Genomic DNA, 27,322 nt, shown 5'->3' with positions numbered 1-27,322 from the left:
CCTTTTTTTTTTTTTTTTTTCTTCTACTTCTCTCTTACTCTAATTTTCAGAGCTCAAAAGCCTGCTTTGTGGCAGTTGCCTTTGTTCTCATTCTAGCCATGTTTACAGAGGTGCCTTGACTCAGAAGTATGAGGCCATGCCTCCCTGATCTGGTTAGCTCCTTGGTGTGTAGGTTCCTCTCTCTTCTTGGTACAGTCTCCCGTCACGGTTGAGATCCAGTTTATGAAATAAAGGAATCCCTTCATTTCTAATGGGGCACTGGTAGAGGACAAAATGAACTGTCTGGTTCTACACCCAGGGTAAGGAGTAGCTCAGCACAGGTTTGGTGGCTTCTTTAAAAGAGAATGAACAAACTCTCCCCATCTGAATTTTATTTATGAAGACAAATTTTTTTGAACCAAGAATTTTAAATATATGGTCAGAAGATTTCTGTGTGTGTGACTTATGATTTTAATCGACATGAAGTCATAAATATACATTGTCATAGATTTATCATTTTATTGAAAATAATATCAGGGGATTTGGGTACTTATGGAAACAATAACAAGAGAGTTAAGCATATAGTGCTTCTTCATTAAAACATTCTATAGAATAGACCATTTAAAGTTTAAAATAACGAGGCGCTGGGTATAGCTCAGTGGTAAAGCACTTGCCTAGCATGTGCAAGACCCTGGAATCAATCCCCAGTGTGCTAGGGGTGTGGGGGAGAGACCTACATTAAAATTCTGCCTGGCACAGTACACACACCTACAATCCAAGGACTAAGACTGGGGAAGCTGAGGTAGAAAGAACACAAGTTCAAGGCCAGCCTCAGCAATTTAGGTAGGCCCTAAGCAACTTGGTGATGTCCTGTCTCAAAAAAAAAAAAAAAAAAAGACTGAGGATATAAATCAATGGTAACACATTCCTGGGTTCAATCCCCAGTATGAGTAATAATAATGGTAATAATAATAATAATAATAATAATAATAATAATAACAACAACAACAACAAAGTATAAAGTAATGATTGCTAAATTCCCATTTCCTGGCTCATCTGCCTCAGGTGATCATGAATGTGCTTCTGATGCTATCTTTGAAAGGTTTGGGCCTGAACTGACAGTTCCACACAGCAGTCTAAACTGTTCTTTTTCTGAGAGGTTAGAAAGGCAAGATAGCAATCTTAAGTGACTTTTTTTCTTTTCTATTTTTCTTTTTTGGGGAAGATTAAAGAGTTTTCAAGAAACAAGAAGGAAATATAAAGACAGGTGGATGAAAGGGAGAGAAAAAGGTACAATCCAAGGAACATCTTTATTCCTGAATATTAAATTGTGTCATTTTCTACTAAAGACAAAGAAGAGGGTACTGAACAGGTGCTGTCACAAAATCGCTTTACAATATCTGTTGATACATTTCTACACTGCTTAAAAATGAAGGTGCATCACTTTGCAAAGAATGCATTTTATTTGGATATATCACATAGAAGTCTTGTTAAGCACACGTATGTAGTTGGAAGGCTGTTGCTACCTGAATGAAAATGAGCAAGACTGTTCCTGTCCTGTTCTCCTGCACACTCTTCAACACAATATGGTACCCACTAAAGCACTTGTTTGATGAATGAATAACTCACTCAGTCATTTTACACAGACTGGAAATAAGCTTAGCCTACTTCTGTAGTAAAATTAAAAAAATGCTCTAAACCTCACGTTGGAAGCAAGTTGGCAAATGATTGATCTTCAAAAGAAGAAAGATGCCTCGCATTTCCTTTAATCTCTCTGTCGTTAACAAACATGGGTAGACCGATAATTGGTACTGAAAGGTACTGCCACATACCCCAACATGCAAGGCAGCACAGTTTTGCTCAGAAGTTACTGTGGGAGATGAGAGGTTAAAAATGAATGCACTTATACTCAGTGAAGCTTAAAACTGTTAAGTCCTACATAGTATGAAAAGTTTAAGTAGTAGAGAACAAGGGAGATGATATTTTTTAAACATTATAAGGAACACTATTTTGAACAATCAATGGCCTCATGAAAGGGAAAGTAATTTGTTTTGCTAGAGAATGAACTTTAAAAGTTATCTGAAGAATTTTTCCTTACCTACACACTTTTATCATTAGAAATTGGCTCTTCCATTCCAAATTAATAAAACAAAACAAAGTAATACAAAAGAACACTTCTATTGGAAAGACTGAGCCCTTGTTAAATTCTTTTCTCTTTTCATGGAGAAGTACAATCTGTGTGGGTGAAGGCTCCTGCTTCATTATTAGTTATTATTAGAATGTTTTCTCCATGTCCCTCTTTAGAATTCTAATTATACTCTTGCACACATATGTATTGTAAGTGGTTCCTATAAATTTTTAAAGAGGAATTTTAGGGGGAAAAGATGGAGAAAAGAATGCTATTATTAGAGCATATGGATTTTAGCTGTGTATATGTAGATATATTAAGAAATGAATCACTGGCTGACTTATAGGGAAGCCTGTCTTTAGTAATCTCTTCATCTATTCATCATCAGCAGATGCTCACTCTGGGTGCAACCTGAGTGATTACTCCCAGAAAGCTCATAATTGCAGTAATTAAGGTCACAAGACCTTCAGCAAGTTCCTGCTTTTTTCAAAAAAAAAAAAAAGAAAGAAAGGGCAGATGGCCAAGCATTAGCATTTGAATGAGAACTGGAGATCTAGTAGCTGAGCCCAGTTAAATGCACCAGAAAACTGTGAACTCCATTCTCAAACACATTTCAAAGAGTAATTTGAGTTCCTTTTCCACTGTCCATTCTGCTCTCCACATAGAGGTGCGACTTCCCTTTCAAAGCCCAACCTGAGCAACACCACCACCAATAATTTGCCCAGCTCAGTGAGTTACTATGAGTGTGAAAAATGCTGATTTTATTTAAATCTTTCAATTTGAAGTCTACTTTTTCTTGGTTTTAGAATATACTAATAATACATTAAAGAGAAACAAAAGCATCCATTGACTACTTTTCCTGAGAAACAATTATTGCAACCATTTTGCCTTTTAAGGGCAAATGGCAATTAAAAACACAAGAGGTTTCATTCTCTCTGTTGAAAGTAAAGGTAGATAGAGACCTCTCTCCACTTTCCCTCTTCATTGAGAATTTCCTTCTCAGCCATTCTCAAATGTATGTAAGTCTTTAAATAGCTGAATAACCCTCTACTCAGTCTCACAATTCAGAAATGGTTCCTCCAGAACTTCAGATCCATCATTTGGAAATGCAAATATCCAGAGAAGGGCACTCCTCTATCTCCCAGGTCCCATGAGAAGGTGGGAGCCTAACTAGTGGGCTCCAGGCTCCAAGTTGCAAAACCATTTCCTGTCATAATAAGAGTTGTTTGTTTCTCCCCTGACAAAGCCAATTAGCTAACAGATGGTCACCCTGATTACCCGGTAAACCTAGGATAGTGCAGCAAGTTATCCTACTTAAGGACTAGTTACTGTGGTTGCAAGTCCTTGGACTCATTATTGTGGAGCTGTTTTAGATATTTAGCAAAGAATGCAAATGGGAAAATTCTAAATTTTCCATCTGAAATTTTTAATAAAGATATATAATAGTTCAATTTTACAGTTTCATTTTTGTAAATGAGCTCATTAATACTGATATCAAAATGAAAGAAATACAGATATCAAGAGAGCTAGTCGGAACACTTACTTCCCATAGCTTGAGATATTGGTGCTATTTTTTAATTTTCTTTTCACAAGACTTAAGACTAAAAGAAAAATTTATGAAGGAGGTTGTTCGAATAGACATTCATATCAGTATCTCTCTATGTACTTTCCTGGACACAAAGTATGAAAAAAAATCTCATGATGCTCTGGGTGTCTGCCCATAGTTTCAAAACTACATATAAAGTACTTCAACAAATATTTGTGGAAAGAAAAAGTGGAAGGCCAAACCAAAGGAGAGAGGGCAAAGGCAGAATTCAGTCCAAAGTAAGCCTGCTCTGCACTCTGTACAGGTGTCCCAAACCTGGAGTCAGTCCCTTCTCTGGGCCCTGACTTCTAAGAAGACCCCTCAAGAAGTGTCCTTTCTCAAACTCTGGCTTGATATTTTACCCATTTATTTAGGCTTAGCTGAAATTCCTTTTTTAAATGTGATCCTAAATCACAGAGAATTATATCTTCTCCAGATCTCACAACAAACATCTTTATTTAGTATTTGATTGACATGACCTGCATTAATTACTAGTTACATTCTTTGGTTTCCCTACCTTTAATTTTAATTTTCTTAAGCTATTGGGGAGCAAAGGAATCATTTTTGAAACTTCTGAAGAATTCACAGAATCTAGTTCTCAAATGAGTCACAAGTGGATTCTCAATACTTGATTTATTAATAATCTCTGTATCATTGGAACTGTAATTTCCCATGTAGACTTACTTTATATTTGCAAGGCTTTATTTGTGATAGTACAGATAGCAAACCAAGATTTTGAAAGACTATTATTTATAAATTCTTTTTCCCCTGTAGAAACACATGCTCATGAAACTCAGTCCTATGAACATGATGTGTTTACCAAAGTCCAGACTAGGCAAAAATGGGCTATCATCTGTACCATCTTTTTTTTTCCCGCTTTTTCATTTTTAAAAACTTCTGGGGGTCACAGCTCAGTGGTAGAGCACTTGCCTAGCACTCGTGAGACACTGAGTTCGAACCTCAGCACCACATATAAATAAGTAAAATAAAGGTATTGTATCCATTGCAACTAAAAAAATGTTAAAACGACAAAAACAACAACAACAAAAAAAACCTTCTGTTTAGCTACCAGGGACTCATCTTTCTTCTTTGGACATACTTCTCCCTGTCTCTCTTCTGCCATCCTTCAGCCCTGTGACATGTTGTATTCCATGTAGGGCATGTTAGCTAATGACTTCTACGCCCAACTAAATGGCACACTGCTTGTATATCTGAGTGGAATATCATTTATGACCATGTCAAGACGATGAAATAAAGAGATAAGTATCAAAAACAAAAATTATGTGGGCTTTCTGAAACAGATAATGAGCTTGTAAAAATATCTCAGAGCAAACCATGACATATTAATGGAGAAGATAATTATCTTCAATCCAAAGAGAAGCCATTCACCTGAGAAAGCTTTCTGAATGCAAAACCAAATCAAATCACATTTCAGACACTCTTTATGTTTTCTACTGGCATTTTTCCATAAAGGTAGTAACAAAATTAATTATACTTCTAAAAGTTTTCTACACTTTATTGGTAAATGGAGTAATTATCTTTTGCATCCCCTTCTACAAAATAAGAAGTGTTATTTTATAAACACAAGTTACTTTTCTTATTTTATAAATACAAAGTTAAAACAACATTTGATAGCCAATAAGAAAGTTTACAAACTGCCAGATATAAATAAATCAGAAAATTAACAAGTATTTACTTCATCCTTAGACTGTTCCAGGTATGATGGAAGAGGCAGGGAGATGTTTAATGGTGGGTAATAAACTAGGGAACTCCTCTGAGGATTCCACAGTCTTAGTGCATGAAATATTATTCAAGCAACATAAAGGTTTTCAGGTAGTTTTAGTAATTATTAACATGGAACCACATGTATTTTTTATGTTGTACAATACTTATATGAAGAAGAAGAAAAGGTAATTACACTCCATTGAAATGCCTGTAGACTAGGAATAGGCTAGCCTGAATATATAAATACAGTTTTTCCCCAGTCATTAACTACACTTAGTCTACCTTGGTGTTTCTACATGCCTCAGGCAAACTACTAATAGTAAAATATTTACACTTTAATTTCCAAATAGATAAAACAGATAGAAAACCCTAAGGGTACATTAAGTACAAAGGTTTCCCCGCCTTTGATTTTATAGCCAGATGGTTTAAATTAGGTCTCAGAGTCCTTTAGAGACTATGGAAAGTCAAAACGAAATTGGAAGGGATTTGCATTTTTAAAGTTGCCTATCAGGTTAGACTCCTGCTCATATTCAATTTTCCATATTTCCAAACTTATCTAAAATTTCCAAATGTGAAAAAAAAAATTGAAAATTCAAAAAAATCACAGTTAGAGGAAGGGATTCATGTAATTTTTCCTTTACTAAAGATCTCAGAAATCAGATCCTCAGTTTCTCCTTGAACACAGTTTCTTTTAAAAAAAAAAATCTCCATTTTTGTTTATTCTTCTCTCCAGGGTTGATATTCCTTATATCTGGCTTAAGATCCCTCAAAAAATACCACCACAGATGTTTTTAAGATGTTTATGACTACTTCTGATACCTTCTTTTGTAACAGAGAATTACTTTTGGCAGGCTGATAAACCTGGCAATGATTTGAAGGAAAGTCTGAGAAAGGATTTCCATTCTATGGGAGAAATACCTTCAGGCAAAAGAAATCAAGATCCCACTCTTATCATTCTGAAAAACAATAACTTCTCCTTTAAGCATCTTGAATGACACATATCTACATATTACAAACAAGTAATTCACAGTTGGTTAAATGAATTTTTTTCTACTTATTTTTATCCCATAAAAGATTTCACTATATTTTTAAGAATAGTTACAGTTCACAGAAGGAAATCTATCACAAAAATTGTGCTTGGAGAGTAGTAACTAAGTTTCTCTATGCATGAAATAAAAATAATAGTACTTAAAGTTCCAACCATCTATTTGTATTTTAAACATTCAGGTACTGAGAGATCACTTGCTTTCCCTTTGAATTATGAACTTCATCTGATAGGCATACAACTTTCAGTATGACAGAAGAGAAACAAAGAGAAACATACATAATAGGGGCATGTGTAAAATGTATTCAGTTATTTTTTTCTCTAATTCAGCTCTTCATTAATTAGATTTGAAATGGTGGAAAGAAAAGTAAACAAAGCAAGGATTCTAAAGGAACATGTATAAGATACTGAATAATAGAGAATGAAACCCAATCCACACTGGTTTGTTATGATAAATAATTCTTCAACTAACATTTTATGTTATTAAATAAAACTAATTTAGTTCAGAAAAGACACAAAATTTCACCCTCTACTACAGAAATGACCCAGATAATGAAACCCTTGTATTGTTTATTGGCAAAATCACTCAAAAGCAGCATGTCTCTACAGAATTATTGAATCTCTATTCTCAAATGAATAACTAATAAAGCTTATGGAGCCTTATATTGATTTATAGATGCAGAGGGAAAAGTAAGTACATCCCCTTTTAATATTATAAATTCCTATTTTGTGAAAAGTGGAACATAAAATAAAGTATTTCTAAATGAATGGACTTCTTTTTAAAGAAGAAGGAAATATACTCCTTTTGTTTTTAAATTATCCAAACCATCCTAACAAGATAGAAAGCTCAAATTTACATCATAGTATTCTTTAGTGACATAAACAGTATGCAAAAAAGATTATCTGTGCTATTCTTTGGAATGGCATTCTTTCAGAAGATTTCAGGGAAAGAATAAAGATAGGCAGTCATCAAATTAAATTTGTATGAAAACATATCCAAAGGTTGTCTTTTGTAGCCATTTGATACTACATTTGGTTAAGGAAAAAAGAATCTTACATGGAAACAACAAAAACAAAAACAAAACACATATCCAACACTTGTCTTTTAAGATGCTTCCCACTAGTATTGTTTTCTTATCTGTCTGGGTGCCATCAACAATCCTCCTTCCTTGGTATGTCAAAACTGCCAAAATAAAGGAGTAATCCTAGAAACATCTATCCTTGAGGTTCTCCATCAGGTCCCAAGAGTGACAAGTTTGCCTGCCACATCCACCTCAACTCCCTCCACATCTCCACTCCAAGTCCTCTATGAGCTAATTCCTTAATTGCAATGTTTTTAACAGGGAAGGATTACTTTTTACAAAAAAAGAGAAAATATATATTTATGATGGTTCAGATTTCAGAAAAATGGCACAAGGAAAGCAACGAGGACTATCTAGTATTTGTGGTTTCGAAATGTGATTCTGGTAGCTTTGCATTTCTTCTTAGAGTGGCAAACATAATTGGACATTCTATAAATCTTTCTAGTATCTCAAAGTCACCTGTGGCATACATCAATACAATAATTATAATTATGGATACGTACCTTCCATAAAAATACTATTATATTATGCTAAATAAGGATAAAACAGAATAACAAAACAATTACCTTTCTCTTACCCCTGTTTTTCTAAAATCCCTAAATTAAACATAACCATGATTGCTGCTTTGAATGCCCTTTTTGTGATTATTGTTTGAGTCCTTTTTTAAGTTAACTTTTTCCATCACCAAGGAAGAAAATAATGGTGATTAACAATTACTATAACATACACATAAGTGCATACATGTTGCTTTATATTCAATCTAAAGATATGTAATAAAATTGTTTAAGGTCATTATAATTCAATACATAGGTATTTTCTAGGTGTCCACTTCTACAAGGCCCTATGAAGGCAGGAGGCATAAAAGTAAAGACCTCAACTCTCCATAGAGATCCTGGGAGCTGTAGAGGAAATAGGGCATCTAGCCAGAAATAATCATACCATAAAGAAGTATGAACAAATGCAGTAAGAGATGGATAAATCAAGTTGGAAGAGAAATGCGGCTTTTCCCTGAGCTAGTGTTAGACCATTCACTAAGAAGCTGTTAAAAACTTTGTCCTGACTCTGAACAGCTCAAAGCACTGAAGGGTACTAGCAAGACATTAAGAGCATCCTCTCTTCCCACTCCCAGTTTCATTAGAGCATTAGAAATTTCTACACTTCTCTTTTTTAAAAAAAAAATTAGAATTCTGCTTACTTGGGTAATATGTTGCTAAGTTTGCTAATAATGTTCATACTATGAAATATAATATCCAACAGAACACAGAGAAATTACTTTCTAATTAATTTAAAATCTGTTATTTTCAGGTATGTCTTTGCAAGTTTGATAACAATATTTCGAGAACCTCATTAATGTTATTTCCTTTCTTAAGACAAACCCCAGAATTTATTACTCACATAAAATTAAGGAAAAGAAAAAGCCTTTAATGGAGATTTTAAAAGTAGATTGAGGGGCTAGGGATGTAGCACAGTGGCAGAGAACTTGCCTGATACATGTGAGGCCCTGAGTTCAATCCCCAGGGCTGCAAAATAAAATTTTTTTAAAAGTGGAGAAAGGATTGAAAGCTTCCATTTTTAAGATCCACAGTAATACATTTTCTCACTTAATCTTCAAATTAAGTATAAGTTAATGTTCTTGTTTTATACATAATAAAATCAGAGGGCATTGCCAGCAGCTCAGTTGAGAAGCCCTGTCAGAGGTCATGATAGGAACACAAACTGGAACTACCAGAGGCCAGATCCAGGCAGAAAAGAAGCATGAGATCCAGAATATTTTGGAACATGGAATCCAACTCAGGCCTTTGATTAACAATTTTAGGTAGTTATTATTGATTTGATCATAGGAAATCATCTTTTCAAGGATTCAAAGCACCAAGAAACCATAAATTCATCTAATTTCAAACATATGTGCTTCAATCAAGACCACCAGGAGCACTGTAATATATAGTAAAAAGAAATTGAAAAGACAGAGAAGTCTTCTTAGCGTCAAAAATCCCGTGGAAAGAAATACAGTCCTCAGCACTCGGTGTCTACCCCAAGTTAGTATGGCTCTTTCAGGGTGAGGTAGTGTGGGGCTGGAGGTTGTGTCTTAATAGAATATATATGCTACCTCCTAATTACATTAGGAAAGGATAAAGGAAAAATGATCATTTATAGGATGAAGAAGAATCACAGATAAGGCAGCAATAATATTTTCTTTTTAACTTTTCGTTTTGCAAAGTTAAAAGACACTAGGCATCAATTTAGAAAAATATTCTAAATATTTTTAAAACATTGCAGTCAAAATTCATAAAATCTAAGCACCAGGTAAGACTTATGTGGCCCATCATTTCCTTCAGATTTGTGCAATATCTGAGTGCTTATCACAACATCCAAACACTTGCAAAAAAGCTGTTGTACCTTAAATCACTTGCTGAGCAACATTTCAGCTATAAGTAAACTTGAGGACTCTGTTAAAGCTGCTACCCTTATTCCATTCCTCAGGCTCTCAACCTCTTTCTCAAGAAAACCAGATTTAATGTAATTAACACCAACTTCTATTTTTCTAACAGTGAAAATCATTCTGTTTTTGATTCTTGCTTCAATAGCGTAAGATTTAACAGTCTTCCCAGGCTGAGAGTGAGAGAGTCAGCGGAATTAACATCACCTAGTAATTCTATCTAAAAAGGAAAATATGTTGTTTAGACTGATATTTTTAATGACCCATGGCTATTCCTTCATAAGTATCTGTTTCCTATTTTATATTAAATCATAAAAAAATGAGAAATCATTATTTGCCTACCAAATTGAGAGGAAAATTTGAAGTTCTAATTCTAACATGGCACTGGAATTGTGAAACTCTCACTTCATATGTTACCAGGCACTGGTAAGGACTCCAGGGAACACACACAATGTATCTGTTTGTCACTTCAAATATATTAGTTTCCTCAGATTATATAATTATACTTCTGCAAATTGATACTACATGCAATGCTGGTAGTGAACATAAACAAATTAGTAGAAGTGCTATTCATAATAGGAAGATGCTAGAAAGAGTCTTGATTGTTTAATAATAGGTAAATGGTGAAGTAAATCATGCAATATCCATAGGATAAAACAGTCCTCAACCACTAAAAATCACCTTTCAATGAACTGGAAGTTACAGGATACAAAGTCTGATTTCAAACAACAAAGCATGACAAAAACTGGAAGGTTTTACACCAAAGTTCTGGTGACAGTGCTAATGATAAAGAAAAGTAAATAAATCAGAAAAAAAGTGAACATTTTTTAAAAAGCAAAAACTATCATTTAAAATGTTATTAAGAATCAGTGGCGGGCTGGGGAAGAGCTCTTGCCTCACACATGTGAGGTACTGAGTTCGATCCTCAACACTACATAAAAATAAACAAACAAAATAAAGATATTGTGTCCATTTATAATTAAAAAAAAAGAATCAATGGCAAATGCCAGAGGTGGTGGTGCATGCCTGTAATCACAGAGGCTTGGGGGCTGAGGCAGGAGGACTACTAATTCAAAGTCAGCCTCAGTAAAAGCAAGGTGCTAAGCAACTCAGTGAGACCCTGTCTCTAAATAAAATACAAAATAGGGTTGGGGATGTGGCTTAGTGGATGAGTGCCCCTGGCTTCAATCCCCAGTACCATGCCCCCCCAAAAAAAAAAGTTAGTGGCAAGTTTACCTTCTTAGTTTCTAGTTTCTGTCATGCTTTATTTTTTGAAATGAGACTTTGCATCCTGTAACTTCTAGTTCATGGAAAGGTGATTTTTAATGGTTGCATCAGCATGATTCCAATATGTTATATTTACATTAACCTATGGATATTCCATGATTTACTTCACCATTTACCTATTATTAAACAATCAAAACTCTTTCTAGCATCTTCCTATTATAAATAACATTTCTACTAATTTGTTTATGTTCGCTACCAACATTGCAATATGTATTATCAATTTGTAGAAGTAGACTCTGATTCCTTTTTATAATATTTTTAAAAGTTTTAATTTTTTTTCTAGTCCAGAGTCAGTAAATTGCATTTTATAGATTTTTAAGACACAACCCATTATAAGACACACATCATTTACCACCAAGAAAGAAAGTAAAAGCTGCCAACCAAACTATAGAATCATCCAATTTTACTTTAATGTAAAAAAAATATACATCTCAGAATTCATAAAGTACTGTAATGGCCTTTTAGATGTCCTATTTCTAGCAATAATAGTCATTTTGCCCAACTAATATTATTACAAAGAAACTTTTTTTTCTATGAGGGAAACTCTTTTTTCTTAAACCAAGAAAACTAGCTCTAGTTGAGGTATTGGCATTTTCAAAAGATATAATGTGTTTTGAAAATCTTTCCATTTGATGAGTTGATATATTTTTAAAAGGCTTGCTAAATATAGCAGTTTTTACGAAATATGATTTAAATAACTGATTATCAAATATTCTAACCATCTTTTTTCTTTGCTGGAAAGACCTGATAATAAATGTTTAAATATGCTTCCATTTCTTTGTGTATATTATGTATATAATTAGCATATTTATTTGAGAATATGTAAATTATTCTGACTTTTCACATTTTGACCAGTCACACTCTATGTTCATATTCCCACAAAAGAAACTGGACAGGTTAAGGCAGATTTTGTGCAACACTGCTTTTTATTTTAAAAATCTTATGTCTTTTTTCTTTTCTTTTTTTCTTTTTGAAAAGTGTCCAGAGCAGAGTGAGATTTCTAATCACTATGTTGACTACATCTATGGGAAAACAAAAATCAGAAAAGGAAGCATTTCCTTCTAATTCAAGAAGAAAAGGGAAGAGTTGACTTCTTATCAAAGTGAAAATTGACAATTCGAACTTAACCCTCTGCATTGAAAATATTCCTGATTCAAATATGTATGGTTTTCAAAAACCTCATCTACTTCTAATTTCTGTTTGGCAAGTGAATGGAATAGGGGCTCATAGGGAAAAAAGGGTAGAAAAAGTCTAAGAGGTCTTAAAAGCAATTGCAAGTTTAAATGTACACAAGTTGACATAGAATACCCTAAGGAGAGAATAACAAAGGAAGCTGGGCTAAGCATTTTTAATAAATGCAACTCAAAACCATCTCAACACTTAAAACAATACAACAGACTTTAAATCATACCGTGTAGAAATTTTACTTTTTTAAAATTAGGCTGCCAATTATCCATCAGCATGATTCCAACATGTTATATTTACATAATTCCATACAGATTCAAAGATAGAAAAACACAGTTTGTATATAAAAGAGAAATAATAGTAGTCTTTTTTATCTTAGTGTGTTTGGGGGGGGGGGCATGCACAGAAACAAGCACTTAAAATGTATTGCCAGAATTGTGGCTAGAAAAAGTACATGTTTCCTTTGTGCCTGCTCTATGTTAGCACTGCAGTTTGAAGAGTTAAATACGGACTTTAAGGGGAAAATTCCTGATTAGTAAGCATAAATGAAAAACCAGTGTTACCCTTTATGTTAATCATTAATGAAAATCCTACACAAAAAGTTTAGCAACGCCTAGCATTTTACTCTTTTTCTGAGCAACAAAGTCCTCATTTCTTTCAGGGTTTAGCTTTTAATTTTATTTTAAAATCGGAATAAATGTTCTAGAGAACAGAATAGAAGAGATAAATGAAATCCCAAGCCTATTGATAGGAGAGCCTGCCAAGGCTCTGTTATTACTCTAAACTCAGTTAAGCTGGTTTTGAGTCTTCCATAAAAGCCAATTAATGAGTAAACAGAACAAAAGCCATGACATCTTAATAGTCTGCTAATTAATTGAAATTTGTGATTCATAAGTGCATTTCAACTCCACTTTTCTTAGGTAATGCATTCTCTGTGGGTCCTAAATTGTGGAATGAAAAGTATTCCCCTGTAAATTCAGAGTGGACCGTGTTTTAAATTGTTAGTCACCCTTCCAAAAAAAGCATTCTTTTGGTATTCCAGTTAATAAAATAAATGATTAAATTGGATCTTTTTATAAAATCAAAACTCTGCTATTACAGTGAAAGAAGTCTAATCTTCAATAACCTAAGAAATTGTACTAACTGAAAACAAACACTGATCAGGAAGGACCATGCTTGCTCCAGAGCCAAGTCTGAAGTGTATCCAATTTCTACTCAATTTCAACTTTTCGCCACACTTTAGAAGAATATTTTCAATCTAGCAATCTAAAGACCCAAGATGCTTTTACTGTATTTCACAGTTTATTCATGATCAATATAAATATAGCACTGACCTTAATTCTAGCCAGCAGTCAGAAGATAGGTTGATGATATCAGAACAATAAAATCTGAAAGGAAAAGAGAAAACACCAACTAAATTAGATCAGTAGAACAATTCAGCCTTTTCTACCTAAGGAGTAAGGTAAAATCAGGGGAGCTAGTGTCCTATTCCTCATTTTGTAAAATGCACTGGTTGAAACACATCCATTTATAACATACTGGGTTTATATAATAATAACACTTTAAACTTGAAATTATTTTCTAGATTTCACTTAAAAAAACATATTAAATGCTAAAATTTGGTTCTGTTTTTATATTTAGCAGTTTCTATACATTCAAAGAATTCTTATGATTGTATTATTTTTCTTCTCTTTCTTAAAACCACCACCCCCAGTATCGGGACTGAACCCAGTCATGCTCTACCACTGAGTTACATATTCAGCCCTTCTAACGTTTCATTTTGAGACAAAGACTAGCTTAGTTGCCAAGACTGACCTTGAACTTGAGATCCTCCTGCCTCAACCTCTGGAGTTTTTGGAATGGCAGGTGTGCTTCACCATACCTGATGCTTATGTTTGTATTCTAAAGCTCTCAAGCAGAAAGAATTGCTAATACATTCTGTTCCTAATGTGTTATCATTTCTCTTAAAAGATGTTTAATTAAATATATAAAACTGATACATTTGGATCCTCCCATACACTGAATATTCTGTCCCCTCCCGCCAATTCATATGTTGAAATCCTAATTCCTAAAGTATTGGAGGCAGAACCTTTCAGAAGAGATTAGTACCTTAGAAGAGGGAAATTCAGAATTATAGAAGTTTGTGATTGGTGCCCTTCACCCTACCCCCTGCGTGAGGATAGCAAAACAACAGGCATCTATAAGAAAGCAAGCCCTCATCAGACATTGAATTGATGACCTTGGGCTAACCAGCCTCCAGAACTGTGAGAAATAAATTTATGTTGTTTATCAGCCACTCTGTCTTTGGTATGTTTGTTATAACAGCCCAAACAGATTAAGACAGATCCTTAATGTGATTTAATGCCCGCAGGGAGTTTGTGGATTTTAAGCTCAAGATGATCCATCAGTCTAAGGGTAGCAAAGGTCAAACAAGACAATTCCATTGGCAATTTATCAATCTTCCCTTTGGTCTCTTATCCCAACCTTGCCATTAAAATCTGCTGAGGAGTCAATATGTGGGATAGCACATCATACAAGAAAAGTAACCAAGAGGGTAAAACCCAGACAAAAACAAACCAAAGTGTCTATACCAAAAGCCAGCCTGCCTTTTGGACAGATAACAACGAAATCTCAGAACGACAGAGTGATTCTTGGCTTGCTTCACAAAGCATCTCTAGCAGGTCTCCTACTAAAATCAAGCTAGGTTCTAGAAGGATGTTTGTCATTATTAGAAGTTAGTACGTTCTTCTACATCAGAAATCTTGCATTGTTAGACTCTTAGGACAAGTACAAAAACTAAATTAACCTAAAACAGTAATTATCTAAGGAAAAGAATAATATGAAACAACATAGAAAACACCAGTAAGCAATGATAAAAATGCAATTGAATACAAAATAGTTAATTTTTCATCCTATAGGCACGTGCTTAAGAAAACTAAAATTTTTCTTACAAGAATGAAATGATAGATTAATCCATCCATACAAACTTTTTAAAAACAGCATCTAGAGGCATTATGGGGTCTTTGAATATTAATACTTTTGGTACATCTACCTCCATTTCAAACACTTGGCATTATTTTACTTTAACTCAAATGTAATTCTTTTGCTATAAAGCCAGCAGTTCCCCAACTGTGTCATGGTGCCCCACAGTATGACAGTAAATTCACAGGCACTGCTGAAATATTTTCAGTATGTTTTATTCCCCACTCAAAATAAAGCCAATAAAACAACAACATCCATTTGATCCTACACAAAATACTAACTTGAAGCCCTTTGCAATTTGCATATTAGATCATGCTGTTTTTCTTTCAATGACATCACAGCCCTGCAAAGTTGGATTTTGATGATGTTTGAATATAAATGCCAATGCTGCATGAAGACCAACGTGGAATAATAAGGATGACAGTGTATAAGGTGACTATAAGCTTTCAGGACTTGGCAGTATCTAACAGGCACATAGTCCCTGTAGTAAGTAATTGTGGGTTTCTAAGAATAAAATAAAGGTAGTTCTGCTTCCAATTCTTATGTATATTTTTTTCCAAAGGGCCATTAAGTTATTAGGACACAAATACCCATTAATGTTAATTTACTGGATCTGTGAGGTACACATTTTAACTCAGAGTTCCATGAAAATAATCACCAGGGTGCTAAGGATGCCATGAAACCAAGAAAATTTGAAGCACTATTCGTGAATAGTCTTTTTTAAAAGACTATTTTTAAATTTCCTCCAAAAATTTAAAGAAAAAGCAGGAGAGATTAAAAGTAAAAAGTGCAATAGAAGAGAGAGAAGGAAAAGAGAGTTCAAAAAATATCTTTCTAAAAGTAAGAGGAAAAAATACTAGGAGGGTGGGAAGGACAGTGATTTATCACTCTGAGTGTCTGGGTGTAAGTGTGTCTGTGTGTATGTGTGGCTGGCTGGAAGAGTGTCTGTGTCTGTGTGTATGTGTCTGGGTGTGCAGATGGCTGGCTGTATATGTGGTTGGGTGTGTGCGTGGCTGGCTGTGTGTGTGACTTGGTGTGTGTGTCTGGGTGTATGTATGGCTGGGTATGTGCATGGCTGGCTGAATATGTGACTGGGTGTGTGCATGGCTGGCTGTAAGTGTGGCTGGGTGTGCATATGAACTATTGTGTATCAAGAGGTGGCTAAAATAGTGCACAAGAAGTCAGGCTTGTGTGTCATAGTTCCCAACTTCAGAAAAATTCCTCAAGTATCATTTTATTTTTCATGATAATGATGAACAAGAAGTGGGCACATTGCACATGTGTGTTTAATCATGTCGATTATCTGTTGTCACCCTTTAAGAAAAAGCAGGTATTGGAACAGAGATGTTGATCCAAATACAAAAAAGAAAAAAAAAAAAGAGTGACAGCTTGCACAGCAATGTGAACGCTACAGAATTACTGAACATATAAAAGGATTGAAGCAGTACATTTTATTGTATGTATAATTTAACACAATAAAAAAAAAGATCCTAATACCCTAGGATCTTGCATGGTATCTAGTGCATAAATCTGCTCAGTAGTCATTTAATACACACTGAAGGATGAATCCTAGGGTGATACCAGCATATAACTCAAATTCTTAGGAGAGAAAGAGGTTCATTCACTGATTTCCTGGAGCCAGGGAGAGCCTGGACATAAATGTCATTATCGTATGACATAGCTACTGTGCCAAAGAGAGAACTATTAAATTGATTAGATTTTCTCTCTTCTACATGCACTCTCAAATATAATTTTTATCGTGAAAAATAAAATGATACTTGAGGAATTTTTCTTAAGTTGGGAACTTTGACACACAAGACTGACTTCTTTTTGTATTCCATGACTGGGGAGACATTCCAACCTTCCCCCTGGCACTGTCCGCTCCATACCACCACCACTGCTAGCTCTAGCTTCAAAATATCTTCCTTGTTTTCCTTTCAAAACAGCATGAGTCAGTAACAAACTTCATTTAAAATACTAATATTATTCGAGCTACTGGTTCTGTATTTGAACCAGTAGGTTTGATAATATTCAGAACATAAAAGAATATCAATAAATATTGTCAAATAAATGAAGGTGCTGGATGTTGTGCTTTGCGAATTCTTTGCCAGATTTAAAGAAAGAGTTGAAAATTCCTCTTTTGGTTAAAACAAGAAAAAAAATTCTACCCTTACACTAAAAGAATAATCTCTTCAATAAATGGTTTTGGGAAAACTGGATATCCAGAAAAAAAAAATTGAACATTTATTTTATACCATACACAAAAATCAATTCAAAATGGATGGCTAAACTGAAGATCTGAATCATAAAACTTCCAGGGAAAAAGACTCAGCAAGCAGGCCTTTTGATATTGGCCTTGGCATTGGGTTTTTTTTTTTTATATATAATACCAAAAGCTCAAACAACAAAACCAAAAATAAACTAGTGGGACTACATCAAATTGCCCTTCAAAGGCAACAATTAACAAAATGAAAAGGCAACCCACAGAATGGGAGAAAATATTTGCAAACCACATATCCAATAAATGGTTAGTATACAAAATGTATAAGGAACTCGTACAACTCAATAGTAATAAGCAAAAACAATCTGATAACAAATGAGCAGAGGACCTGAAAAGATATTTTTCCCAAGAAGATTTAATAGCAGGCCAAACAGGTATGTAAAAGGATGTTCAGCATCACTCCTTAGAGAAACGCAAATCAAATCCACAATGAGGTGTCACCTTAGAGATGTCAGGATGAGCATCATTAAAATGATAGAAGGGAACACTAGCCACTGGGTGGATGTAAATTGGTTTGGATTTTATGGAAAATAATATGAAGATACCTCATAAAATTAGGACAGAACCAACATATGATGCAGAAATCACTCTTGTAAGATTATACACAAAGGGAATGAATGTCAGTACCTTAAAGAGTTATCTGCACTCACATGCTGATTGTAGCACTATTCACAATAAGTAAGATATGGAAACAATCAAACTGTCTATCAAAATGTGAATGGAAAAAGAATGTTTAACACACACACACATACACACACACACACACTGGAATATTATTCAGCCTTAAAAAAAAAAAAGAGGAGATACTGACATTTGTGACAACACAGGTAAATCGGGAAGGCATTATGCTAGGTGAAACCATCCAGACACAGGAAAAAAAATATAAAGAAATACTTCATGATCTCATTTACATGTAGAATCTTTAAAAAAATCAGAAAAAGCTAAACACACAGAAGCAGATAGAAGCATGGTGGGGAAGTTTGAGGAGTAGGCAGATGTTGGTAAGAGAGTACAAAGTCTCAATCATAAGGGACCAATAAGCCTCGGGGTCTATTATACAGCATGATGGCTATGGTAAATAATTCAATAAAGTGTACTAGAAGTTTGCTAAGAGAGTAGATTTCAAGTGCTTTCATCCAAAATAAATAAGTAAATAAATAAATGATAAGGTAACTATGTGGGCAGATGGTCCTGTTAATTTGCTTCACTATAATAATCATTTTACTATGTGTTTATATGTATATATATGTAATGTATATCATGCTGTATACCTTAAATACATACAATTTTTTATTTCAAAACGACTAATGGAAAGGAAGCTGTGTTGGAGAAGAGCTGTGCACTTTTGACCTAGTGAACTTGAGCTGTCCTGTGGCTTTTATTGTTCTTTTTTTTTTTTTTTAATCTTAAGGGGAGCACTTCCATTTTCAGTGCCAGGAGCAGCTGCTTTCTAAATAACTCCCTGCAACTTTTTAAAATCCAATCTAGTTATTGAGCAAATAGTCAGAGAATAGTAAAGATTTATGTTGCCCTAAGGATCCATCCTCACTGTGAACATCTGCCATTTCAAACACACAGGTCAAGACTTTTTGTGTTGTGTTTTGCTAAACAATGACCTAAGCATAACTCAAATGTAATTCTTTTCAAAAAGATTCAGCATCTGCTTCCAGGCAGCTTAATGCATCAGCATACTAAAAGCACCATTTCTCTCTCCTGGACTCTTTCTCTCTGCCCACCAAATAGGGGAAATCATCAGAAAACAGTCCTGAGAGTCAATCCCTAGTTTTTCTCTTTGCCCAATGAAAAATGATTTCATGTTCATACACTGTAGATCATCAGATTGTGATGATCAATAACATGATCAACTATATGTCAAATTTATACTTATTTATACCTGGAAATGAAGAAACATTTGAAACAGCTGATATATTTTAACTATTGGATTATCAAGGTCAATTGTCAATTGAAAGCCACTTTTCACACTTCTTCCTATGCTTCTCCCTTGTTAGAGTTTCTATTTAGAGAAACTGTTACTGCTTAGGTAACAGAAAAGTTACTGAGTTAGTTTTCAGAAACAGTTGTTGGGAATATTGCAGCTATCAGACATTAAAAATCAATTCATTTAAAAAAATAAATGGAAGCGTTTTTCATTTTATTACTCTTGTATTTTTAAGATACAAAGTAGGTGTAAAACAACAAAAAAAATATGATTTAGTGTTTTGAGGATCCAATGTTCTTTCTCATTAAGGAGTTTGTTTATAATGTATTTGAGTAGGGGTAGTTGTGAAAAAGCCAAAAACAAAACAAAAAACAACAACCATGATGCAAACTGAAATACAATTATTGTCATAAAGAAATACCAACAAGACTATGGGAAATCAATGAAGGAGGGGAATGAAATCCTGTTCATTCACAGAGGAAGTTGCAGTAGAGTTAGTTGTGAAAAGAGACAAAAGATTTTGATGGGTGGAGGTGGAGTGGGAAGGAGACCAGTTCAGGCAATGAACACAGCAGAAAGAAAGTAACAGAGCGGAGCCCAGGGGCATGTCTGGAAAAACACTTGCAGTTCTGCCTGGCTGGAATGTAACACCCAAGTAAAGCAATAATTGGGTGAAACACTAGGTTGGGTCCAATGACCTTGAACAACAAACTGAGGAGGCTATATGGTTAAATGTTTAATTTCTTAGGCTAAAGTGAACCACTGAAGGTTTTAAATTCGAGAATGGAATAATTAGGAAATTTAATCTGGCAACACTGTGTAGATTGGATCAGAGAAGGGGAGGGATTAAAGGAGAATAGTCCATTTCAAAGGCTTCTACAGACATCCAAATGAATGGCAATGAAATAGTAGAGAGTCAACATAGTGGAGAGATTTCTCAGTTGTTGCATAGGTCAGCTTGGTTTGTCATATAACAAAATATCCGTGGCTTAAGCAATAGAAATTCATTTTCTCACAGTTCTGGAGGCAGGAAGTCCAAGGTCAGGTTGTCAACATGATGAGGTTCCAGTTAGGACTCTGTTCTAACTTGTAGACACACAATCACCTTCCTACCATGTCCTTATGTATTGAACAAGGATGGAAAGAATTGGTAGGGGTTGGGAGAGCACTAGACATCTTTCTCTTCCTCTCCTTTTAGGACCACCAATCCTATTGGATTTGGACCTAACCCTTGTGAACTCATTAAACTTCAATCACTTCCTTAAAAGCCTATTTCTGAATACAGCCACATTGGGGGTTAAACCTCAAGATATGAATGGGGAGGGCACAATTCAGTCCTCAACAGTATGTACAACTTCTCCAATTCTGAGAGTTTGAGATAAATGAATTCCCCGAAAGGTAGTGACATTCTTGGAAACTGGGAAGGCTGAAGGAAGATCAGGTTGCTGAATACAAAGAGAGAATGGGGGCTGGGGATGTGGCTCAAGTGGTAGAGCGCTCGCCTGGCATGTGTGCGGCCCGGTTCGATCCTCAGCACCACATACAAACAAAGATGTTGTGTCTGCCGAAAACTAAAAAATAAATATTAAAATTCTCTCTCTCTCTCTTTAAAAAAATGATTAGGCTAGAATATTTCAATGCAGAATCAGAAGCATATATTACAAATCATAGAATTGGATTGTCTAGCCAGCCCACGCTATTATACATTTAATTACACTTTGCCTTGACAGGTAGGGATAGCATTAATAGACTACTGACTGTTTGAAAGCCCAGATTGTTCTTAATAAATGCCATATCCTGCCTTCCCAGATTGTGGGCTGCTCTGGGTCATCAACCCAACAAATCCATGTTTGTATCCCAAGCACTTAGTGTAGTATATGGCACAAAGACAAGGATCTATAAATGCAGAATGAGTCACTCCCCGGAAAAAGAGGCTGAGTCATGGGCACTCCAACTAATTTCACCACTAAACGTATTATTCACATAAAACAACATCGTAGGAAGCTCTGCACCAGGTATCACTCTTGATGGAATGTTCTGTACTCTGACACATTTGCTGTAGCTGCCACAACAAAGGCTGAAAGTGGAAGTTAAAGCTTAAGACCAGTTTCATGCTGGGAAATTGGACCTAATTCACCCATTTACTGTCACAACATTGAAAAAGAAGATGACAAGGTGAACAGCAACTAGAAATAGTAGTGAAAACCCAATAAGAACTTTTGAATGCCAAAATCACTTTTTTTTAACATTTGTTTTTTAGTAGGTGGACAAGATATCTTTATTTTTATGTGGTGCTGAGGATTGAACCTAGTGCCTCCTGCGTGCTAGGTGAGCACTCTACCACTGAGCCACAACCCCAGCCCTACTAAATCATTTTTAAAATGAAAACAATAGTACTAATACAACAATGGACAAAACATGTCACATGCATTTTTTATTTAATCCACATAAGATCAAAATACAGCAGACATTATTGTTATTCCCAGGAAGTAACTAAGGTTATAAAGATTAAATATTCAGTACCTATGGGAAAATACAGATTCCTAATTAACTGATTTTAAACTAGTCTCATTCATTAAGGAAAAGAATAAAAATCAGAGATAAGGTGAAAAACATTCATATACGTGAATATTTGGCTTTTCACTTTTCCTTCTTTTTAATTTCATTTTATCAGTATTATTTTACCAATCTCAGTTAGGCATATATTTATATTAAGAAGCTTAGTCAGCTTTTCCACTGCTGTGATCGAAAGACCTGACAAGAACAATTAGAGAAGGAAAAGTTCTTTTGGAGGCTAAAGATTTCAGAGGTTCTGTCCATAGATGGCCAACTCCATTCATTGGGTTCCAGGTGAGGCAGAATATCTTGGCAGAAGAGTGTGGTCACAGAAAGCAGTTCAGGACATGGCACCAGGAAGCACAGAGAGCTCCCCTCACCAGGGAGAAAATATAAACTCCAAGGGCATGACCCTAACTACCTAGTTTCTCCAGTTACATCCTTCTTGTCTACAGTTACCACCCAGTTAACCTGTTCAAGTGGATTAATGCACTGATAAGGTTAATGCTCTCACAACCCAATCATGTCACCTTTAAACTTTCTTGCATTGTTTCACACATGAGATTTTGAGGGATACCTAAAATCTAAACCATAAAAGAAGCTGACTTTTTCAAGATCTGAAAAACAGCAGAAGGAAGTGTTTTGAAAGTTAAAATGCACCCGAATGACACTATATTTATTTGGATATTAAGGAAATACAATTGAGTGATGAATTTGTAAAAGTCAATAAACTAACTTTCAGCAGTATGAAAATCTGTTCCCTTACTCAAATCATAAGGTCCTTAAATTCTTCAATGGCTTCCAAATGGTTTTATAGTATGCATTGATCATTGAAAATCTCTAGTGTAGCATCACTCATTAATACTTGGTTTACAATTGTGACTTTTAAAATGTGGACTATATATGACATGAACATCAGGCAGGAAGTATATTTCCTTCAAACAGCAGGATGTTTTAAGATTAAGCCACCACCTAGATTGTCTCCAATTCAGAAAGCATGCATTCTCCTAGGTCTACCAAGACATCATTTTGTCATCTAAGTGAAACTTGAATTTCAAAGGAATGTTCAGCTACAATAAATCCTTAAACAATAAAGCAAATCTGTTCCCCAAACTCTCATTTCCTGAAAACTCTAGTAAGGCTCTAACAAGCCAAACTGGGGCATTCCACACATTTCTGGACTCATGTCTCTGAGTCAGAGATTTTCTCCTGGTTGAGTCCTGGTGTATTCAACTGCTACAAACATTGCTGTTAGAACTAGATTCCAACATGGCTCAATTTAAAAATTGCAAATCTCCAAAAGAGGTAATAAAAATTTGATTTCAGAACATATATTATAAAGAACATTTTCATTCATTTTAATATTATTATTGCTTTTCATGGTATATATAAGGGCCAAAAAAGGGGATTGAAATTCCAATAGAATCTGTACATTACAAGAAGAAATCATATGTCTGGAATAAATATAATTGCAGCAAAATTAGGATTTCTTGTAAGTCTGAAAGTATTAATGCAGAATACAGATCTGTTGTTACCACCTGATAAACATTAAACATTTTCTCAGACTCTAAATTGTGCTAACCAATGGTTAGTGCTTTATCTTCCCCCAAAGAAGGATCAGGCCCCAAAACATGACAGCGGTATTAAATAGCTTAAATTCACTGTCCATCTTTTCCATATTAGTCACATATAGGCAGTCCTCTCTTTACAACTTCTTTTTAAACATGTATTGAAAACTACAAACAAAACACTGCAAATGGTGGCTAAATCATAATCTAGTTTATTTCATCTTTAATATAATTGAAGTAGTGCCGAACAGCTAATTAGAATGTTTACCATCTGATTGTGAACCAAGACACATTTTCGTCATTATTTCATTATGAGGAAATTTTCCCTAAGCCAATGGAGTGCACCTGGGAGTTAGTAATTCATTCTCTTAACTAATGTGTTCATGGCAGGTAGGCAATTTTCTAGGACTGGGATGTAACAGTGATGAAAAAGGTACCAGCACAGTTCCTGCCCTTTTGGAATTTACATTCCTGTACTGGAGCATTGATACTTAAGAGAATGATGACTCCTATGAAGAAATGAAAGCCAGGTATTTTGTATGGTCATTAGGAGCTTTGTCCATCTCATAAATCTAAGCAGCAAGAAAGAGTAGCAAATGGCTTAATATTTGATATTTCATCCAATGAAATGTTCATTTCAAAACTTTGGGTTAAAAAAGAAAAAGTTATAGAAAGTGAATCCAAACCATCTCATAAAGCATGGACGAACTCTCCTTGTTTGGGTCTAAACACAAAATTATTTACAAGAGACCACAGATTAAGTTTCTGTTGGTGCATAATTCTTCAACCAGTTCAGGGAGGAAATATGCTTTGATGGCAATCAGGCAACATCAAAATGCTGCCCCATGTGACTCACATGGAGACCACTGAATTAGACTGTATATAGTATGTCATCCTGTTACTTCTGGAGGATTTTGTTTTTGATGGATTTAGTGTCAAAGCAGAGTAACCACAGACACTCTTTAGCAGAAGGAAGTCAACAGATGTCACCCTTTCTGTAACAAGCAGCCAGGTTGCCACTTCTGTTGTGTGTGTGTCCCAGTTACAGTCATGCCACACAATCACTGTTGTGTTTCTGTCTGCCAGACTCCGGTGTCCCCTTGGAAACAGAGATAGCAAATTCAAATTTCTTAATAAGGTGTTTTTCTTTTTCCCTTCTTCACTATTAGCTGACAAGGGATATTGAAAGCATTGAGGAGACTCATTATCAATTCAATCCCAAATCAAGAAGGCCAAGTTGTTAAAAAGCAAGATTAATGCACAAAATAAGTATTTCCTGACTTGCAGTAATTACTCCCAAGCAAATCCATCCAGAAAGATAAGATTCAGTGTAATGGTGTGTCAAATGAACTACCTTTGACTTCCTAGCAGTGAACCATAAACCACTGAGCCCATACAGTATCAGTAACCCTTCACTGCTCCAAGAAGGCAGTCCACACCCTTACATTGCACACTCAGGGGCCAGTTGATTCACTGCTAAACAGTTAATATAAAAGCTAAAAATCACTTTTCTAAAACATAAATACATTTTTCTTTTATTATTCTTAGGAGAAATAGAGGAATTAAGGGTTGTTACCCTTACTATTTAAAGAGAGAGAAAGAGAGAGAGAGAGAGAGAGAGAGAGAGAGAGAGTTAGTTCTTCAGGAGCTTATAGGAATGTCATAAGGCTGTCTAATTTGTCAGAAATACAATGTGTTTCAACACCCCCCACCACCACCCCACCCTTTACCCTGCAGGGATGACGATCTGGGTAAAACTGAGGGAACTGGCAGTAAATGAAGCATAATCAATCTTCTGGAAGCACTCTGAGACCTCTAAGAAAATTTCTCCCAGCTGTCACCCACCTTTCCAGGATCCCATCATGAAAGGATGGAGGAAAGCAAATGGTGCGTGCTCTTTAAGAAAAAACATGCTGATATGAGTTGGAAATTTTTCAGAAGATTATACAAACTCTGGCATTGCTGCAAACCAAATTGAAGATCAAATTATGACATTTTTGCCTTCAATTTCAAAAAGCATTTTTCTTATATATAAACAGAAATCATAATAGGTTGGCTCTATCAACAAAATGTAATAAGTAATTCCAAGGACACTTTTTTCCAACAAAAGGTAAAATGTACCATTGAATCTTGCTACCAGTAATGGTAATAAAGTAAAATAAGATATACTTTCAGTGCTTGGATTTTGCTCTTCTTTTAGACATCTTATTCTCCTGTATTTGTAGGTTTTCTTTAATGAACATGCATTATGTCCAGCAATAAAAAAGATCATATAAGCAAAAGTAAAATGTATAATTTTTTTCTCTGTGATATAGTGCAAAATTCTTGTATTAAAAGAATCTAAAAACAGAATTTCAGATAAGTTTTACAGTCATTAGTGTTATATGAATAATTTAGGCTGAACAAATCCACAAGGACACTTTCATGATTCAGTTCTAAATTCATTGCTTTGTTAACATGTTTGTGCTTGCAAATTCTAAAATAAGGGTACTAAAATCCATTCCTATGTAATCAATAGGACACTTGTAAGAATAAAAAGAAGTCTGTTCCAGGAGCTAATAGTTTGTAAAAATGGGCTAAGATTCTGGAAAACATGGAGATTTATTTAATTAGAATACTATCACATATTACATTAGGATTCAAATCTTTTTGCTATAAATATTTTTTAATCTTATGAAACAAATAAAACTCAAGATAGTTGTTATAAATGGAAAGATCCCATGCTATATGTTTGAATCCTAAGATTTTTCTCACCAATTAGTGCTTCCATATGAATCTCAGTTTTGTTTTGTTTTTATCTTTAGAATAAGAATACCAACTTCCCAGCATTTTTTGAGGATTAAATGAGATAATGTATGTTAATAGCATGACACAGAAAGTTTAGCATATAAATGGCAGCTCAATTCTTCATTTTGTAAGATGCTTGTAAAAATGTGCTTACTTCTTATGTCTGTCAGTATATTAACCTGAACACATACAGTCATATGGGAAAGGCCTGGCATAGTTTTTAGTAAGGTTGACCCCAAAGGGCTAAAATGTACCAAATCTGAAGTCCATGGTGCTGATACTCGAATTCTCATACTGCCATTAACTGTTTCACTTAATATTAACTCTAATCACACATGATTATTACGTGTATGTTTTCAAAATCAGCACAACTACTTTACTGACACATTCACAACTGCAAACATTTTTACATGTCTATAGGGTGCAATGTTGGATGTATGTGCTTTCTGAGGTGCCAAGCAAACAGCATTCTGGTTTCAAGGAGTGACAATGTATCTAATAAGAAAGTGAAGGCACATGATCAATCTTTATCACAGAACCATAAATATTAATTTTTTTTGACTATGAATGTATAAAGTGTCACACAGATTCCATGTTACCTTTGAGATTTTGGTCAAACTACCCCAGCATTTCCTAGCATTCTTTTGACTAATAGTCTATTTTTGAAAAGTTTCACAGTCAAATAAGTTTATCCATAAACATAAGAATACATTGTTTGAAAACAATAGACTGGAGATATATATATATATATATAGA

General features: G+C 34.7%; 1 protein-coding gene across 3 annotated transcripts in view; it reads right to left on the bottom strand.

Moving 5' to 3' along the window:
• Map2 (microtubule associated protein 2) overlaps positions 1 to 27,322 on the bottom strand; it is a 288,875-nt gene that overhangs the window by 205,120 nt on the left and 56,433 nt on the right. For 2 of the 3 annotated variants that reach the window (XM_048808433.1, XM_048808437.1), the window contains exon 2: positions 13,788 to 13,841. The exons of the other annotated variant lie outside the window; for it this stretch is intronic. The gene's annotated coding sequence lies outside the window, so the exon portion shown is untranslated. The remainder of the gene's footprint in view (positions 1 to 13,787; positions 13,842 to 27,322) is intronic. 3 annotated transcript variants of the gene reach the window in all.

The sequence above is a fragment of the Marmota marmota genome, unplaced genomic scaffold (assembly GCF_001458135.2).
Source record: "Marmota marmota marmota unplaced genomic scaffold, marMar, whole genome shotgun sequence".
Classification (NCBI taxonomy): Eukaryota; Metazoa; Chordata; class Mammalia; order Rodentia; family Sciuridae; genus Marmota; species Marmota marmota.
Note: the sequence above shows the minus strand (reverse complement) of the source record. Positions and strands in the feature narration are given on the sequence as shown.